The following is a 20,958-nucleotide window of genomic DNA, read 5'->3' as shown; positions in this document are numbered from 1 at the left end:
GAAGATTTTATTTACCAAAAAAACCCAACTTCCCAACAAATCAAAATTCCCATAGGAAATTAAAAAAAAAAAAAAAGAAAAATGAAAGAACATATGTGTTTGATTTTTTTTTTTCTTCTTCACCCAAGTAATTTCTCGCAAAAAAAAAAACCCCAAACAGGTAACGATGCTTAATCTCGGCTAGAGATGGGCAAATATGGTCACAAATCTTCCCAGGAGCTGAGCGAAGGCTTGTGCCCACGGGCGAACGCCACCGGTGGAAATGAGCAGCCCAGAACCAGCTCCTCCCGCCACCGCCGCTGGTACAGACCTACAACCCACAGCAGCGGGCGATGCCTCCCTGGAATAACACGGAAAAGGGGCAACCCATGCGGGTTGCTAATTCGAGTCTCGCAAAGCAGCTTCAGAGCTTCCCCCCACCCCCTCAAAAAAAAAAACAAAACCCAAACCAAAACAAAACTATGTGTTAATATGCAAGAAAGAAAAATCTGACTTAGTACGAGCAGGGACAAAATAGCGGCTGTCCCCCAGGAGTGCAAAGCAATTTATTTTACAGGCTTCAGAGTGATACATGCCCGGGTATAGGAGATTAGCAGGGGGATTTTCAAAAGCCCTGTGTGAGTGAGGACCAGATTTAAAAAAATGATTCCGTGAATCAGCCCTGGTGTGAGATTTTCCTAGAAGTGAATTAGGCACCTGGGATTTAGACACTGAGAGTGAGACTTTTAGAGGGATTTAGATGTCTGAAGATACAGCTAAGTACACAGTGGGATCTTTAAAAGCACCCAGTGCCTGTGTCTATCAGAGGTATCTGCTCTGGCTCCTTCCGAGGCTCCTCTAATGCCTGGGTGAAACTGTGGGAACCCAAAGCCCTTCCAGAGGCTCAGGCACCTCAAAAATTCCCACTATCCCTCCACTCCCTTCCTTTCTTTTTTCCCAGGAAGTCTAGAAGGAGGGAACGGAACGCTCATTTAAGAGCTAATTCAGGAAAGGACTTAAGCACTGAAGGAAACTACCCAGCAAAATGCTTCTAGGCATGGGGTGAAGCCCTGGTCCCACGGAGGCCAGCTGGAGATGTGCCGCTGGCTGTGTCCCATGGAGGATCACAGCCCTCCTCACACCCCGCTGCTCGCACTCTGCGAAAGTCAGCAAACTACAGTCGCTTAAAGTTTAAGCATCAAGTTAAGAGAGGCGAAGGAAGCGTTTTGGAGAGCCGTGCTTTCCCAAGTCCGTGGTTGAAGTCAGGTCCTAAATTCAATCTTGCGCTCTCACGAAGCAAGACCCCCGCTCTTTAAACATTCGCAGAGGCAGGTTTTGAACCTTTGAAAGCAAACCTGGAAAGGGAGGTGAGGAGGCTGGGGGCCTGCCCGCTCCCCCCCTCCCCAGGACCCGGCTAACGCAGGCAGCAGCCCCCTCCCTCCTTATTCTGCAGAAGCCGGCAGCTTTGGTGAGCATCCCCTCCGAGGCGGGTTCAGCAGCGCAGACCAGGGCTGGGACATCCCGCACCGATTCCTGCCCGCGTCGCCAGCTTGTTCCCCGCGGTGAAGAGAATAAAATATTCTGAGTCAGTGCAGACGTTTGGAGCTGGAGGAAAGCTGGCTGTCGGTTGTGGCAGGGCAGAACGCCTGCGCCTCTCGCCCTGCGCTCTGCAGTGCCCACCAACATGGATCTTGGCCCCTCTGCTGACCCACCTCTGCGGTCCCACGGGCTGGCGGGGTGGCACTGGGCTGGGTCCAGCACAGGACCTGTGCAACCCCTCGCAAAAAGGACTGGATCCTGTCCTCTGAAAGCTCATCCTCCTACCTTAAGTGGCTTTTCGTGCTTTACCTCTAAGCACAGCAGCCTACAGCCCCTTCCCACCCGCCTGTACCTCCCCAGACTGTCCTGTCTGCCCCGGCTGTGATGCCCCGTGTGAGGAACGCTCCCCTCGCTGGCGCCATCTCATTCCCAGGGCTGCGGGGAGAGCAGTAAGCAGCGTTCACCATGGGCTAAAGGGCTAAAGCTCACCGGGCAGCGGCTGGCACCTCCACCGGGCACATCTGCAGGGGCCGTAATTTGAAGAAGAGAGAAACTGCCAATCTACGGCTCTGCCTGCTTTCCTGACCTGAACCCACCCTGTTGCCTGTCCTCTCCAACAAGCTCTGACAGCAACCATACCTATTCATTCCCTGGCTCCCCCGCTCTGTGTGTGTTCACCTGCCTTACATCTCCTCCTCCCTCGCTCCTTACCTGTCTATCCCACAGGAATATCTACCTCAAGCCTACCTGGATGTATGATTTAACCACTGGTTGCATGTACGACTCTGTTCTATACATCTTCATCCATCTGATTTCTGATCTGAGATCGTAACTATGATTTTCTTATTTACTTGCATACTCCGAGCTCTCTGGTATGATTGTTCTATACAGAGTTATTTAATTTCTTCATCTCTGTGTTATACCCACTCATTTAGCCAACCTTCCTACCCCCCTGTAGACAACAACTACCGTATAACTTTATAATACGTAAAACTGACAGCTCCATCTCTGACATATTTACCTAATCTTCTTTCTTTTGTTTTAACATGGTTTAGTGTCAGCTGGATACAAATGTATCATATATTTTTACCTGTTCCTCTAAGGTGCAAGGTTAGGATTAAGTTAGAGATAGGGTTAAGGCTTACTGCGTAGAGTCAGAGTCAGGGTTTGGTTAGGGTTAGGGCTGGGCTGAGATGGATTTAGAGTTAGGGATAGGGTTGGTTCAGTGTTTAGGATTATGTCTGGTTACGGCTGGGTTAGGGTGAGGCATGGGTTAGGTTCCGGATGGGATTATGGTTAGTGTCAGGGTCAGCGGTAGGTCTCAACTCGCGTTAGGGTTAGTGGTGGGTGCAGAGTTTTAGGTGAGGTTAGGATTATGGGTTAGTGCTCTGTTCAGATACTGCTGGGTTAGGGTTAGGTTTGGCTTAGTGTTGTGTTAGGACAAGCTTTAAGACCAGGGTCGGGTTTGTGTCAGGATTTAGAATTGGGGTTAGTTTTAGGTTTGGTGTGGGAGTCACATCTCAGCCTTGACCGTGTAATTTCTCTATGCTTATTTCTTGTGCAAACAGATCTGTTCTCTTTCTGTCCATCTTAGGACTGCGGATCACCTAATTTTGTCTCCCACACATCCCTGTAGGTGTTTATATTTGAGTTTCATAACACATAGCAATCCATTATCTCCGTGGATTCTCATTTACCTGACCTCTTTGCCTATGTTGCATACATTCATGTCTCACACATCTAGTCTATCTCACATCTACTAATCTCTCTCCTCCTTTCTTATAGCACTAATGTATTCACCACTTCTGCTTTTGCCTGTCATGCCTAAGACATCGCTGCAACTAATGCCACGATTAACGATTTTTTTCGCAGTCTCTTTTATACATACTCATTAAGCTAATGCCCGTGACTACTTACCTATCTAGTCAATCTGATGCAAATTTTAATTAATCTCGCTGTATTTCCATAGCACATGGTAAACTATGTATTTTCGTCTTCCTCCTTCTGCCATCCATATTCATCTCTCTGCTCACTCGAACCCACTCTGTCGAGCTTCCTGGTACCCACTCATCTGTATGGGCACCCACATCCTTCTTCATCCATCATCCTGTCCAGGATTTATTCCCCCATTTAACATCCCTCTAATTCGTACTTGATCAGCGGGCTAATTTCTCAACACTCCCAGCTCATGAATACTCCTCTGTCTCTATCTACTCAATACCTAGTCCAACCTGTTAGCTTGCTAATTGTTCCAAGCTTGTTTTTTCAGCATAATCTCTTTATTTTGTATGAATTGTATATGTAATCTATTTACTCTGTGCCTATTTTATCTGACTCTTCCTTTAGTGCTTTTTTGCTTTTTCCCATATCTACTCTCCTCTCACGTTTGTGCACTTTATCTTTTTTGTATGCACCTACCCAATCCCTCCTTTGCTCACCTATGTCTTGTACATCGCTTTTTTCACATTTCTTTTTGTGTTCGTTGAGACAATTGACAACTAACTACCCTCTCTATGGGCATTACTCATCTATTACTCTATTAACTACTCATCTATTAACTCTGTTATTGTTCTTTTATCTGTTCCCCCCTCTATCCACATTCCCCATCATCAGTGCCCTATTCACCCTACCAGCCCATATTTTCTGTCTGTATTAATCATATATTATTCCATCATTCCAGCTATCTTTCCATCCCTTTACCTAGACAACACGCGTTCTGTCTTCCATAAACCTGTCCATCTCAATCTAATCTCTTTCTCTTTTGGCCTTTAATTGATTAATCTGCTCTCTACAGGTTTACTTAGTCAATCTTTCTAGCTAAAACAAGCTCAGTTAACAAACCCTTCAGTGGGTATATATACCCATCTCTTCATCCACCCATCCATCCAGCTTTTACTCAGCTGACCTAACCCTGGAATAGTCCCAGTATTTACAGTTGATCACCTCTTCCTCCTTACATCCATTTTCCCATTTAGATCTGTTAGTGTCACTGCTGCTCGTGTCACTTCTGTTTAATTTATGTAGCCCAGAACATCTCTGCATGTCCCTTTACCTAAACATGTTAATTGATACAGATACCAGTTGATGTCTCCATTTATTCCATATGTCCAGCTAAGTTTTCTATTATGTCTGTACTTATCTACTTGCTACCTATTATAGCTATGTACTTACAATACCTCCTTGTGATAGTCCACATTTCCATATTTTAATCTATCCACATTACATTTACTCTGCTTAACTTCCCCGCCACCCAGCAGTTACTTTGCCTACCCAATCCACCTTTCTCGCTTCCATATTTATCAGTTCCACACCCATTCAACAAACCAATATGTGATATACAGACACCTATTTGCTCGCTTTAACACAGCTATCAGGCTCGGGTGTACTGCAATCCATCCCATGCACATTTATCTGTCTAGCTGATTTCAGGTTTACTCTCATCTTTTCTTTCTTTTCTTTTCTTTTCTTTTCTTTTCTTTTCTTTTCTTTTCTTTTCTTTTCTTTTCTTTTCTTTTCTTTTCTTTTCTTTTCTTTTCTTTTCTTTTCTTTTCTTTTCTTTTCTTTTCTTTTCTTTTCTTTTCTTTTCTTTTCTTTTCTTTTCTTTTCTCTCTTCTTTTCTCTTCTTTTCTTCTCTTTTCTCTTCTTTTCTCTTCTTTCTCTCTTTAATTTCTTTTCCTTATTTTCCTTCCTTCCTTCCTTCCTTCCTTCCTTCCTTCCTTCCTTCCTTCCTTCCTTCCTTCCTTCCTTCCTTCCTTCCTTCCTTCCTTCCTTCCCCTCTATAATTTTCCCATACTTGGCTCTACATTTCCAAATATTTCTATTTTATGGCTAATCCAGACAGTGCCTCTTCTGTCTACATATTTACCCCATAGGTTTGCTATGCTCCTACATAAACTTTCCACCCCCCGAGATGGGACTTGCTCTAACACAGCGTATCCTACATCTATTCTACTTATCCTGATGTGCATCAAGGCCACACTCACCACACCAAACCCCTGCCTCGGCTGTCTAGTCCATGTCAAATACACAGGTTTTTCTTCCATCTTCACTTCTTCTGTATTAATATCAAATTATCCATCCCCTGCACAGACCCTGTATATGTCTATGTAATGATGCCAATTATTCTAATCCATCCACCCTCTGTGTACCTGTGTATCTCTACCCATTTATTTCTGTATGTTTGTCTAAACTGTCCATTGGTTTACACCATAAAATCCAGCAACCAACACATGGGGCCATTTGATCCTGGTGCCCAATGTGCTGTCCCTCATTATACAAGAGGTAATTCAGCTCAAAATAACTTCAGTAATAATGCTTTTGTCACTCTCGGTGACCCAGCCTTGCATCTGACTGATGGGTACAGGGATACAGAGAGCAAGAACGGATATTGGCTGAGTAAATGTCACGTAACCCCACGTGTCTCAAAGCAGAAATAACAGCCACTTGCAAACAAGTAGAATTTTGCTCCTGACGTGGTGGTGGGGTCAAGATCATTGCGTCAACAAGATAAAGAAAAGTGGACACTGGGATTCTCTGCATCTGTGAAATGTGTGTTTTTCATGGATACGGGACCGATTTCCAACTTGAGATACCCACAAGGGTGTGCCAGCTGCAGTGGTGTTGTCTTTTGTCATCATATACATCAGGGTAAGCAAAGTGATATCAAAGGTTTCCACCTGAGCTTTCCACTCTCTCCTTATAAGTTTTATTTCCCTTTTTTTTTTTTTTTTTTTTTTTTTGGTACTCTGAACCTTTCCCTGACCAGGCAAATCTACACCTGCCTGCAGCTGTTCCTAGGGGAGTTTCTACACTGTAAGATAGACACCTTCCCTCTTCACACTCTTAGCCATAAGTGGGGGTTTTTCTGCTCAGATTCTGGACCATGACCTGGGTTCAACCAAGAGCCTCGCAGGGCCAGCCTGCATGGCTGAAGCCGGGAAAAGCTTTGAAACCCTGAGTTTGGAAATGTTCAGACCCAGGAATTTGGATTATCAGGATGCTAAGCCGTGGGATTTGATTTTGAATGCTTTGCTGTTATTTTATCTCTTCTCAATTACTCTCCAAAACCAAACCAGTGCCACTTGATGCCAGAAAAAGTTTGGGGTTCAGTGAACCATCAGGTGGCAAAGACTGACAAGGAAAGTCTGGAAGTGGATGGAGTTACGCTCCCAGGTGCCGCAGAGGGAACCGGGATGCCGCAGGAGCCTTTGCTAAGACCTTGCAAGTCGCACACAGGGCTGGAGCTGGGGGAGAGGAGGGCAGGAGTCGGGAAACTCTTGGGAAAGTGTCATAAATACCTCTCGATATTCCCCGAGATAGCAGAGCCTGTACATGCGCTGCTGGCCACAATCACCAGCCTCTGCCAGAAACTGTTTGTCTTGGTCTTTGCATTAGGTAAATGCCCAACCCAAATACACTGATAAAAGCCGACACCGAAAAAAAAAAAAAAAAGAAAAAGAAAGAAAAAACAACCCAGAGACAAGGTCTCCTTGGGCCCCCAATCAACAACAAAAAAGGCAGCAACCAGACAGCCATTTAGTGAGCATCTCAAAGCTATCTACCGTCTGCTGGAGGGGCTTTAAAGGCATCAGATTTGTGTGTTTGGCTCAAGCCAAGCGAATTGTAGTCTAAAGCTTTTCCTTGAATTCAAGGCTGTGTTTACTGCAGTCAGGGCGAGGGGAAGGAGGCAACCCCAAAGCCCTCCCTCCTCCTCTTCCCCCACCCTGCAAGCCCCAGGCTTGAAACTTGATTTAAAAAAAAAAATACAAGATTGAATTTCAGTTTGCAGGATTAGGGAGACGACTTTTAGGGGCTGCTTGTTGGAAAAAAAGCAAAGCAAAGCAGCTGGGAGGGATTAGGCTGAGCTGGCGTCTGCACTTTCAACTGATTCAATTTTGCTCCACAAGACATTGTATCTGAGCCTTTCTGGAGACTATTCAAAGCAAATCATTTTCATTTTACCATTTGGTAAGTGATCAGAGTCTATTTTTAGTGTCTTGGAAGCGTCGGGGTTTTTCTCTCTCTCCTTTTCTTTTCTTTTCTTTCTTTTTTTTTTTTTTTTTCTTTCTCCATTTTCTTCCACAATTGAATATCTGCATTTGGGGTATCAAGAACAGGCATGTTTGGAGGGAATGTTTACCACAGCCAGCAGCTTCAATTTATTTTATGCCTCACTTCAAGAAGAAAAGGCAGCAGAGAGAGGTTGGAGCTGGCAGGGCTGTCAAGCCACTCTCTCAGAAAGCCTCCCAGAGCCCAGGCTCTGCACCAGTTTGGTTTTTTCAGGTGATTCCTTAATGATTTTGGCAAATCCAGCTGGTTGCATGCGGGTCCCTGCAGCCTTGGGGCTGTTAGCAGAGGTTAGGGTGCCCCTGCCCAGCCGGCAACGGGCAGGGGGGGACTGGGATGCAGCTGAGGGTCCGGGATGATGTTTTTCCAGCTGATTTCCCCCTCCCCTCCACCCAAAAAGGTTAATTCGGCAACTCAGTGATGTTTTGCAAAATATTTGGTGTCTTCACTGCATTTTTTATTGAAAAAAAACCCACCAGAAATCAGAAAACCTTTTTGAAAATAAGAAAAGGAAGAAAAAATGTTTTACCAGTTGTGGAGGAGGAAATGCATTTCCTTCCGGTTTAAATGTATTTTTCCACATTTTGCTTTTTCTTCATTTCACTTTACTGAAAACAGAAAGGTTTGGATGGTGTTTTTTTTTTTTTTCCTTCCTCTCTCTCTCTTTCTTTCTTTTCTTTTCATTCTTGGAGCTGTCTGGTCTGGTACATTGCTCCACAAAGTGCAACCCCTCTACAAAAGGGGGCACAGGCTGGGTGAGGGTCCCACAGCATCATCCCCTGGTCCTCCACAGCCGCAGCAGTTTCCTCACACTTTGGGCAGGACAAGGGGCTGCCAGCCCCTCACCGAAAGTACTGCTTGGGCAAGGCTCTTGCGAGCGATGGTTAAAAGCATTTCTTTTGCTGGCCTTGCCACAGGTTCATTGTGTACCTTTAGGGCAAGATATTTATTCTCGTTGCATCTTCCCTTACATAAAATGCCTGTAGCAGGGAACAGAAAATGATAAACGCTAGGGCGTTTTCCTCCCCAGACTGTATTGCAAAATACCAGTTTGCTCTGGGAGCACTAATGCCTTCCTCTGTTCCCTACCTGAGAGGTGGCAGATAACCCATGCAATATCAAACGCTGCATTTCTAAATCAAAAAAGCCGACCTCTGGACAAGAGTCCTCGAGGATGAATGTTTTTCCTTCTTCTATTATATTCTACAGGAGGTGTTGTTCCTATTAGTGATGTCTATAAAGCACTGGCTTTGTGTAACAGGATGCAGATTGCACCCCAAACCAAGTGGGTGAGTTTATTGAGTTTATTTTGTCTGTAAAACGGGGGTAAGGCAGCGTCAGTCCCTGATGGGCATCCCCGTGGTGGTGCGAGGTGTTTCGGAGGGATGCTGGCAGCAGCCCCCTGGGGACCACCAGCCCTTTGAGAAGCACGGGGCCGCTCACGGTGAGCACTTCCACTGGCGAGATGCAGCTTGAAAGGATGGAGTAATGCGAAAAGGAGGAATGTAAGAAAACACTGCCTCAGTGTTGGGGGGAGCACAGTGTGGGAAGTCCTAACGACACCAAAATGAAGCCACGGCTGAAACAGGGACACCACCCCCTGCCATGCAAGGAACTTTAGGAAGGTTTGGTGAGATGTCTAGGATCAGCTATTCCTTAAAAAAAAGGAAAAAGCCTCCCCTGCCTTGTCATTGCTGTCCTGGGCCGAGCCTGTAGCCTGGCCGGGTGTTTGAGCCGAAGCAATCCCCACCCCGCGGAGCCAGGCAGCAAGAGCTGCGAGCTGTTGTAACAGCAACAATTATTTATTCACAAGCCGGAGCAAAAAGGAATCTGCAGGCAGGGGGAGAGAAGGGGGAGCAAAACCCAACCTGATCTTGTAAAAGAGAGCCTTAAAAAATACCATACCTGAAAGGTCCTCGCACAAACTTTTTATCAGTCTGCAGGCAGAAGAGGAGAAAGCAATAAGAGCGTGGCACACAGGGAACTGGGGGTAGGAGGGTCTCTTCTAATAAAAAAGAATGGGTCTGAACAAAGAAAAAGGTTCTGCTAAACCGATGGTGGCAGATGGCATCAGCCTCACCATGTTCCCCTTCAATTGCGGGAAAATATAGTAAAGCAATTTAATGAAAACGCTTAAATAAGCAAACAGTGCAGTTAATTGAACCCATATGCATTAGGAAGGAAATCTAAAGTGTACTGATTCATTAAGTTTTATATAACTGTAAACCCCCAGAACCTAAGACAGAGTAAGAAGCCATGATGAAGTGTCAACTAGAAGGAGACCTTCTACCCAGCTTCACTTCGATCTGTTTTGTTATGACAAGAACAAGTGGTTTTAACAAGTACACCGTAAATCAGGGCTGTGCACTCCAGCCTGGAGTCTTCCAGGTACCAAACTGAGCTGCAAACTCACATTCCTTTTCTTCTGGTAGCGTTTTTTATTTTCCAAGACAGAAATAACTGGAACTTGGATGCTGCCATCGGCAGAGAAAATAAGCAGTGAAGAGCTGGGCCTTGAGGTCTTCATTATTTTTTTTTTATTCAAGAAAACTTAGCATTGTATCTAGACAACACCCCCTGAGTCACGTCTAACTGCAGGCCATGGGTTTGTCACACTTGGCTTTGAGTGGTGAAACAAAATCCTCTCTTTTGCCGTGACCATGCCTCTCCAGCCATGACCTTCTGGGTAGAGGGGTGGTGTAGAAGAAAGTTGGGGCTGGGAAAGGCGGCAGGTTTGCTGTCCAATGGGCTCCTCTCTTCCAGAGAGCTTCTGACACACTCGCAGTTTAAAAACTGTCCAGAAGTAAAATCCTGGGGAGAAAGGTGTTGAAGCAAGTGCTAGAGTTCCCTTTGATTGCAAGAAGAGCAAAACTTCACCTACAGATCAGGGAAACTCTGGAGATGCTTGGTTCAGGATTTGCTCATGTCACTTGGGTCTGGAGGTATCAACTTTGGTTCCCACTTTCCCTGAGCTTCCCCCGGCTCCTGAAACAAGATCTGTTCAGTTTTTCAGAGAAATCTGGTTTGTTGCAAATAAAAGCCAACAAATTATGATGATTTGATCCCAAGCAGTGGAAAAAAAACTGACAGCTAGGCTTTGGGGTTTCCAGTTGATTCAAAGTGCCATTACAGTGACCAGAATGGGAAGACCTTCATCCTCAGCAACTTTGATCTGAAATGAAGGTGACTTACAGCCAAGAAGAAGAGTCTCAAGCTAATTGGAAGGGCATCTCAGAGCATCCAGGCTGGTTCAGGAGGTCATCAGTAAGCTGTGAAGACTCCAAGCCTTTCCCGCTAATGTTCATCTGTTGATATACCCAACTCAGTGGATGGGCAATGTAATAGGAGAAAAAGCTACAAAAGGAAAAAATTGCAAAATTAAGTTTTCGTGCATAAAGATTAACCAGGGGGGCTAAATCATTGCGCAGTGCAAATCTTGGTGCTCAGGACTAAAAAAAAAACAACCGCCTAAAAATAAGCACAAAGCAAGCGTCTTTTATGAACATGCGAAGTATTATGGAAAAAATATCTTGGTTTAAAAAACAATAAAAATAAAGGCACGAAAGACTTCTAGGTGGGGTCTTCACAGAGCCTGACAAGTGTGACCTTTTCTCGGTCTCTCCGCAGGTGGCCCCTTGGGCACCATGCCGTGGGGCTCCCAAGGGATGGGGAGTGACAGGGGCACGAAGGTGCATGACTGATGTCCTGACCCGGCTGTCCAAAACGCTCCGTCCGTGCTGCAAAATAGACGCAGCCACTGTCTGAAGGGAAAAGAAATGCCGGTAGGTGAGTACAGCAGCCCCTGCTTGGATTTCCTGGACGTCAGGCACAGTTAATGTTAGGGAGACAGAGGGAGAGCTGAAGTGTTGGCCCCAATTCAACAAAGCACTTAAGCACAAGCTTAACTGTAAGTACGTACTTAAGTCCCTCCTTATATAGCAGAACATATGTTAACGCCTCGCTGAAGCCTGTGTTAAGTGTATGCTTAAAGTTAAGTGTCTGCTTAAGAGCTTTGTTGAATCAGGGCTGTTGTTTACTTCTAACAATTGATGTCTCCTGGAATATCCACATTTCTGGTCGCAAACCTGACCCATCTGTTTTCTCTTAATGTTATTAATAGAGTCATTCTTTAAAAAATCCACGATAACACGATCCTTGAAAAACTTGCGATCGCTGCATTCAGGAGAGCGAGGGTCCAGCAAGTTCTGAGCATTTCCATAGAGATCCCCATGTTTCCCCACCATCCGGTACTTCCATTTTATTCTGGGGAGTTTAAGGAGAAGCAACAGGGTTACAAAGCAACATGGAGTCACCAAAACTACAAATAATCTGAATGTAGCTTGATAAGAAAAAAGTGTGTTATCAGCGTTAAGAAATCTTGAAGCATCAGAGATTGCTGGAATATAAACTTGTAAATGACAGTTAAATTATTAATGCAAATGTGTGTCAAATTAGTATATGTACATGTAAATAACGTAAATATAAAATTGTTCCTATAAATAGAAGAGCTATGTCAGGAAATCCTGAACTATAGAAGATTATTGGAATATGGCTTAACTCCACCATGGGATAGCAGGAGCGACATCTTAGGGAAATGAAGATAATTCACATTTTGGGTTCTTTTCAAAGATACACGCTCCCGAAGGGATCAGCCCCCATGGAAATTACGCTCCTTGTTAAAATTCACAGCGGCGTGTCTGGGAAAGTGCTATAAGGATGCTCTCAGGGGCTGCCAGGAGAGGTAAGGCACAGAGCAAAGTTTTGTGCCTCTACTCATCTTTTCTCCTTTTAATTTATTTTTGCCTGGTTGTTGAGCATCTTTCCTGTGCCTCGCTCCCTTCGGAAACATGGCGGCTCACTCCATCACTCCGGGCGGGTTCTGGCATCCCCATGGAGGTCTTGAGGTGGATGTGGGGACCCGCCGAGGCTCTGCGGTGTCCCAGGACCATCGGGCGTCCATCCTGGCACTGGTTTCGCCACCCGGGGCTCGGGTCCACCGCCAGCACTCCTGACCCTGCCGGGCGGTTTCCCAGCGATGCTGGAGACTGAGACCACAATAGAAGGAAATCACTAAAGCTGAATTGCTCCAAGTAAGTCCTCAGCAGGGTTTGACTGGTAAATATTTAACAAGGAGAACTCCCTATCCTCTCCTGGTACGTATTAAACTAATACATTTATTTTAACAAGGGAAACGGTTTCCCAAGCTTCTGCTCAATTTGAGCCCTTGACTTCTACAAAAGCCTCAGTAAGGTAGGCTTCCTGGGGCTCGGTAATTCACTGGGACTAAACAAGAGATGGCTCCGAGCCATGAACTTGGAGTCTGCAGGCGACAGGACCTCCCCAAGGTTGGGGAGAGCTTGGTACTGGGGGGTCCATTCCCACCTGCCTCCAGACAGATCCAATGCCTGCGTCAGGACACCCCTGCTCTCACCACTTTCTGACCATTTCAGCCATCCTGTGGACCCAGGTTGACCATAACCCATCATGGTTTCCATGTGCTGGAAGCAATTCATGTGCCGAGTCCTCCCCGCAAAGGCTTTGGAAAGCACCGGCTCCACCAGCACCCATCTGTCCTGGCCCCCTTGGGCCCCCAGCCCTTCCTGTGCCTCTCTCCCCATGCTCATATGGAGTGTCACGGACAAGGACGATGCTGGGAGAGCAAGCAGCTTCCATCCCTGCTCCCCAGGCTGGCGATGCTGAGCTTTTATCCCCCTCGGCTCTGCTCTTTGCTCCGTTGCACAGACCAGAGAGACCAGAGACCATCAAACCCCCCAGAGCAAAAGTGCTGTCACTGCAGAAGATCCTCCGAGATGCCCAAAGCCACTTGTCCTCAGGAAACCCTGTTGAGCCATCTCCTGATGCTTTCTGACCTAAATAGGACAAACTCACGTATGTGGCCCCATACACGGGGCGTAGGATGGTGGCTGCCAGGTGAACACCGCCTCTGCAAGACATGCCCCGAACGGCTCACGGGACGCGTCACCGGTGCCAAGGCTCACCCACTTCACCTGCGGGTGCCCACAAACCGCACGGCTGCTTTCCCTGCCGTGGCATCGCCGTCGCTGGGGACCCCAGAGACAGTCCCATCCCTGCAGATGCTGCCAGCCATCCCCACCGGCAGGGCCTGGCGCTGCCTTTGCAGGGCTGCAGGCAGGATCTGAGGCTGCCGGAGTCTCCCTCGCTCCCTCGCTAATGTTTTTCAGACTTGCCCTGAAGGAAATAAAAAGCAACTCTGAAAGCAACTCCCAGCTTTGCATCTTTGCTCCCAGCCATCCCATGACTCTGGCACTTCCCCTCTGACTCACGGGCGAGAGGGCAGGTTCGAACAACTGTGGCCACCTCTGCCAAGGCAATTATGAGTCTTGGCGTCACGGCCCATAAGTCTCTGGGAAACTTTCCCTGCTTGGCTCACCCCAGTTGCCGTGTGCGCGAGCAGCCGGGGGTGATGAGCGGCATTCCCAGGAGGGAGGCGGGCGCTTGTAGGTGAAAACGGCAGATGTGAGAGCTTGCTGCCTTGGGAAGAGCTCTTGGGAAGTACTTGGGAAGTACCACAAGTCCTCTTCTGCTCCACAGCCAGCAGAGCAATGACTGCCTCAGTGCCTCCATTGGTACCTCATGGTTTGGTAGTGCTGGGAGATCCTTCCAGGTGATGCCATGAGCATGGAAACATCCAGCAAAAACCCTCTTTGGCCTGAGAATCTGATGCTTTTTCTCCTGCCACCACGGATCTGACATCACGTTTACCCTTCACCACCACCAAAACCTAACCTGTCTTTCCAAGTAGTTCTTCTCCAAGTTTCCCTGCAGTTCTTCACAATATTTAATAAACTTCCCACTCAGAAAGAGTTGAGGAGAAAGAAGGAACATCTGCAAGTGTTTTCCTCACCCTCACAAGCAAGCAGAAAGCCCATCCCTGTCCCTGTCCCCGTCCCCACCTGTCCCAGCCCGCGGCAGGCGGCAAGGTCTCTCCCACCGCCAGCAATATCGGCAGGAAAATCCTTTCCACGCTCATTTTTCTGGGATTGTGATTCCAGCAAGTCTTAACAGCAACTTGGCAGGACAGTAAATAAGAAACAGATTTCCAAATGTTTTCTTTTACCATTTTCTTCTTTGTAGCATCCAAGCCCAGAGGCCGAGGACCTGACTCCCGAAGGTCTCCGTCCGGGATCGCCGATCTGCACCTGCAGGCAGTAACCCGGTGGTGAGGCAGGGACCAGGCGTGGGCACAGCCTGCCAGGAGAACATCTGCGAGGAGATTGTGCCATGGGGGCCAGCAGCTAATCAGGACAAACCAGCCTGCATGGGCATCTCTTTGGAAGCGCCCAATTTCGACGCAAAAAGGAAAACTGGAGAGAAAACACGGCCCCTGGGGTACACTCGATGCTGAGGATGGTAAGCAATGAAACATCCATTGCAATCACTTGGGTGTTTTACAGCCAGATTCTGGGTTGGTTTCAGATTTTGTGTGGCTTCCTACCACGCTTGTCCCCAGTTGCATTTTCCCCACGTGCTCTCTCCCACCTGTAAGCATTAATGTCAGATCCGAAAACTCTGGGACCGATCCCCTTCCCGTGCCAGCATCAGTCCAGAATAATTTGATCACTTGGAATTAGCCTCGGTGCGCAGGCACACAAGAGAAACGTGAACTGAAGGATTCGGGTAATTATTCCTATGATGACAGAAAGCCCATTTTCAGGCCTTTTCTTGATCTCCTTCTAACTGGACTCTCCACTCCTTGAACTCGGGGAAGTTCCCACTAAGTTCAAACCCTCCCCTGCAATATTCCTTGCTGCTGGGACAGGCAGTGGGGATGGTTCCGGGTCTCATGGCTTTTATGTATCAGATCACGATGCCACCTATGAGCCTCGTATCAAATACAGCATCCAACTGAAGGTTACCTCTTGTGCGAAGCTGGACTCCACGCGGTAGCACGTTTTTTAGGATAAATTTTGAGCCTTTTTCAAGGAAAATCCTTCTGAGATGGGGTCATCTCAGAGAATAAAGGCTGTTCTCCCTGCCTGATTCACTCAGGTGATGACTAAGCGCACGAAGCGTTCCTCAGCCCCTGGGCTACTCACACATCTTTCATCCAACGCCTTCTCCCAACATAGGAAAAAAAACTGTACTGCAACCCCATAATTGCAGAGGGAAGTCCCTTCTCTATCCGTTTCTAATTGTCATAAAACTACACTGTTCAGGGTCTGCAGCCTCGGAGAAATCTGTCACAACCCCTCGAGGAAGTCCTCTAGAAAAGACCAGCCTCTGCTCTGTATGCAAAAGCCTCCGAACTCCTTTATCCTCATAAATTATTTTTTCTCTTTTAAATACAATGTTTCACACATTGCAGATTTGTTTTTAGAATACATCAGTGTTGGTTAATGAGGTCAGATTAGTCCTTCACTTGTTTCAGCTAGAGCCGGAGCGTCAGTAGTAACTGCGATCCAGCCTCTAACACCAACATGCCTTTAAGCGCCCCCCTAATCTGTTGTGCGAGGCCGACTTGCAAAGTAGGCAGGTAAATTGTGTGCATATGCATTTTGTAATACTGGCACCCGGATGAGTACCACGTCGCAGGGTAATCCCCAGGGATCTACGGAGGTAGTATTTTGAGTGAAGAGCTTCAAAGCGGAGTCTGGGTGCTGCGGGAGCTGATGCTGGCGTGGGCTTAGGTCCCAACTATCGTTTTCTCTACTATTTTCTTTGCTACTACAGCCATTGCTTCAAACTCAGCTCCAAGGCAGGGTGAAAGCAGATCGGAGGCAGTCAGTGCCGCGGTGACAGGGGACGGTCCCTCCTCCCTGTGCACGTGTGAGCTGGCCACACTGGGAGGGAGGACCAGGAGCTTGTCACCCTCCAACCCAGGCTCTTCCCGGGCTGTGTCACTCCCCGTGCAGGCGCCTGACAACCTGCCAAAGCCCCACAGGAGCATCACAGCGTGGGGAAGTGCTGCAGCGTGGTGGGGACAGGCTGGAAAGCAAAAATGGCACAGGCAGTTTCAGAGAGCAGGTCAATGGGTGTCCAAAAACCAGCCACGGACACGTGCATGCAGTTTCTGGTCATACACCAACACACGTAGACAAGAAACTTTGGCTGGGCAGGGGATTGTACTAAATAGACAAAGCCCTGTTGGGTTATAAGACAAAATCAACGTCACCCTGGTTAGTAACTTAGGAAGTAATTAAGAGCAGTTTTATAGGTGCAAGAGCCCGCTGTGCGATAGACCAGTAAAACCATGGCTGAGGCTTCTGATGGACGCGTGCAAGGATGCGTGTAACACGCAGGCCGGGCTGGTGCCGCGGGGGTGCCTGTGCCTGCTCATCCCCACCTCCTTCCCGGTCGGAAAGAGATGAGGGCACATTACACGGGACTCAGTTCCTCTCTCAGGTCCACCCAGGGCACATTTGGGCATGACTCCACCTGCTTCGGAGGAGCACAGTCTGGTTCACCAATCCAAAAATAAAGGGACACGCTCCCAAAAAGCTGGACCAAATTTAGAAAATGAAGCTAGACGGAGGCTTTGCACGTCAGCGTTGAGACAGTAGGGAAGGAGTGATGCTCTGAGGGTGGGGACGCCGCACTTCCCTACAATCTGGCCACCCAACACCTCCACACCGGGCACCCAGAAATGGAGACCACCAGGAAGAGCCAGGTGTTTCTCCAGATCCCGACTTCGGGTTTTGGTAGCTCAACATCAGCAGAAAGGGCAGGAGGCCGTTTCCAAGATGCCAAAAGGAAACACAACGGTGGGACCCACCAAACCATTAGGTCCTCCCTCCCTATCTCCTCCAGCACAGCCCATGGGGCCGGTGCTCGGCTGAACCAGCGCCGGGGGCTGGAGACCCAGCCCGTGTTCCCACACCAAGGCAGCGTTTCTACTGCGCCAGTTGAAACCATTAATAATCGCCTCCACAAACCCTCACAAGCTTCCAATGCTATGTAAACAGAAGTGAATTAAAATTATTTTTTTCCATCACTGTTTAAAATGTGCGACGCTTTTTTCTAAATGGCCCCACGAGCAAAAGCACGAGGAGGGGTTGGAGACCGAAACGGCTCCCTGGCCTCTCTCCAGGTCCCAGCGAGCACTTTATATTTCACTTCAAGATGGTCAGAGCGGGGGTTTAAGAGGCTTGGAAGACAAACAGCGCTGGGTTAGCTAAGTCCCGCTTTGACCGGCAGCGAGCATTGGAGACATAAACAGATTTCATTTGAACCGGGCTTAATGTAGCTGGGTTTACAGAGTCCCAGCTGATTTCCACGTACATTTCGGGAGGCGGCGTGGGGCGGTGGCGATGCGCAGAGGTGCCCCCGCACCGGCCCTGACCCCTCGGCAATCCCCACCGCCCCCTTATCTGCGGAGCGGGAAGAGCTGACCTACTTCAGAGAGCAAACCTGGAATCAATTAATGTCTAGCCCTGCATTTAGGAGAGGCAAAACACTATATAAACATTATGTATCATTTAGCTTCTGAGGAAAAGCCATCGCCTGACAAAAGGGGCCTCTCCTTTTTATTTTATGAAGTCCGGTTTACACCGGTGCAGCCCTCCTGACTTCTTTGGCCTGGCCCTAATTTATGCCAGCCCAAAGTGCAGGAGAAGCCAACTCACAAAGTAGATTAATTTCCCTGATTAATAGGTGGGAACTGGTATTCTCAGCAAATATTCGTATTTTGTATTTGGTTGCTCTCTGAGTCTCCCCAGGACAAAGCCAAGGGGCAGCATCACGCTGTGGGTCGGGTACCAGAAATGCTGCTGGCACCTCCCAAAACCAAAGCCACTGGCCAGGGGGCTGCTTCCCAATGCCCAGCCTGGGCAAAACAGTTCAGTGATTTCCCAAAACATCCAGAGTGTTTCTCGAAGCGTTTCAGCAGTTCTTGGTCCAGCTCAGCCCATTCAAAGGTATGCAGAGGTGCAGGGAAAATTAAATAGCAAGAAAAAGAACTTTATAGGGATGTAAGGTGAAGGTGGGAAATGCACAGAAGTGTCCAAGGACATCCCTGGGTGCTGTTACCGCAGCCTGTCTGCTCCCGCACCCAGCACTCAGGCTTTTTGCACCCAAAATGCCACCCATGACACACACCTCGCCACAGCCCTCTGCAGCTCCTGGGCTCGTATGCACATCTCCAGCGCCAAAACAAGAGGCAGAGAGGCTTCTCCCAAAGCAGCAATGTTTCCGGCCATCAAGCAAGGCCTCAATATTTTAAGGAATCTGAAAAACTCGAGAGCACTTTGCCGTTCCCAGCTGGAAATTAAAAATCCATTGGCAAGGTTAGAGGATTTTACCAATTTTTGGTTGCTACCTGTGATTGCCAGCCTCTGCATTCATCCTGAATTATTCACCGACATCACTGTTGCACTTTCCTGCCATTAGAATTTTATTTTCAGTTAAAAAAATACCCCCAGACTGTTTGTGACCGGTGTCCTTTCACTCTGGTTGCTGTCCTGTGGTCTCCAGCCCTGGTGCACCATTGTTCCAGCCTGTCTGAACCCATCCTATCGACACAGGGAGGCTTTGGATTGTTTTTCACACTACACAAAAGTTTTATTTCATCATTAAAATAATGAAAACCATGATTACCGACAGCCCGCATCCTCAGCTGGGGATGCCCGGCAGGGTGCTGCTGTAGGTGCAGTGAGAGCCAGCCCTGCGGTTTTGGGGACCCTCTGCGCCCACCGCTGAGGGGAAGGGGATGCCAGAGGTCCTGGGTGACGGGCAAAGTGACCCTCGTCACTCACCCGGCCACAAACGCGGCAAGAATTATCCTAATTCAGTGACACCTACTGTGGCGTGGCCCAGATGCAGCCAGTGACGCTGATGCCTCAGTCTCACCTGTTGTAGAGGGATTTGCTAATTCAAATCAGCAAAGGTCCTTTAACCTTGGCATTATTAGCTTTGAAGCCCGCAGAAACCATTTCTAGGCTCAGTGTTTGCTTCCCCCGGTTTGGCTCTGTCCTTGAAGTGAGCACAGGGGCAAACCTGCTCTTCGGATAAAATCCTAAACGACGTTTTCCATGACTCATGGGCATGCATGGGCACAGAGCTGGGTTACCCCTAGGAGGAAAAAAAAAAAAAAAAAAAAAGAGAGAGAAAAAAAGTTTAAATAATGAATTATCAAGAACAATTCCTCTGGAAATTGAGCATGCAAAGATACGCAGGCAGTGTTTCTGGAGGGGTGAGCGGTGCGGGCATCCCTGGGGGAAGGTCGGGTACCCCACGTCCCACCGACTGTCCATCGCACTGCGCCGAATCCCATGGAGCTGTCGGAGAAAAGCAGGTTTTGATCTCGTCTCTCCACCAGAAGGGTCACATCACGTTATTATAGCACCACATGTGTTTCCATCATGTTGGGGAAGTTTTAGGAAGTATACCTCATAAAACACAAAATTATTACAAACGAGAACATGAAAACCAAACTGAGCTGGAGCTCGTGTCGTTGGTTTCTCCTCAGCCCTTTTACGAGGAGCTCCCGTTAGTGGCTCTCAACCGGCTCGGGTGAAGGCTTTGGGGCACAAACCCACTGCCAACGGCAACCCGGAGCTGGTATCGGAAAGGATTTTAAAGAACCAGGGGGATGAGTTCTCTGGGGTTGGCAAGAGGCAGGCAGGGCAGAGAGCGCTCTGCAAAATCTACCCACCCCTCTCCGCAGGGTTGTGTCAGTAATTGTTCTTAGATACTGCTCGTGTCTGGCTCCTGTTTATTTTACTGCTGGAAGCCATAGCAGAGCAGCAAAAAGGATATTTTTTAGATGTTCCTCTGGTAATACTGAACTCCCACTGATTGTGCAGAATCGCAAGGCACAGTCATATAAAAGCTATCAAGACCGAGAAAAACTCAACACCTGGTGTTATACCAGCAGTGCCATCAAAGGCAACTTTTGTGGCAGCCTCATGTCCAAGCTACTGGAGGCTCACAGGAGCCCAGTGTCCAAGGCTCATGTCCAAGGCAGTCGCTGCAGGAGCCCAGGAGCAGCCCTGAGCCCCCATCGTCCCCACCATGCGGCACCCACCCCTTTTCCCATGTCATCCAGCCCACAGAGAGCCAACCCCCCAAACCTATGACTCCTCGGGCACTTTCCTCCCTTTTGTCACCCCCAAAGCCCATTTCCCAGTTCCTGCTGTGGCGTGGGGACCGTGTCCCAGGTGAAGCCAAGCCGTGCAGCCAGCCCCGCTCTGCTAATCCCCGTTGCCTGCACAACCAGGACAGGGTCAAGGTGGTTCGTTCCTCGTCATCTCAGGCAGATCGACTGCCACCGTCACGGCCATCGTGCCCGGGCTTTGTGGCTGTACCTCCGTACCAGTACACCCCGTGCCGTGTGGAGGAACGGCTGCTGCTCCACCAGCCTCCTCTTTCCTTCTCCGATTACTCAAAGCCAGGTGG

The sequence above is a fragment of the Larus michahellis genome, chromosome 11 (assembly GCF_964199755.1).
Source record: "Larus michahellis chromosome 11, bLarMic1.1, whole genome shotgun sequence".
NCBI classification, from domain to species: domain Eukaryota; kingdom Metazoa; phylum Chordata; class Aves; order Charadriiformes; family Laridae; genus Larus; species Larus michahellis.
This window is presented reverse-complemented; position numbering follows the sequence as displayed.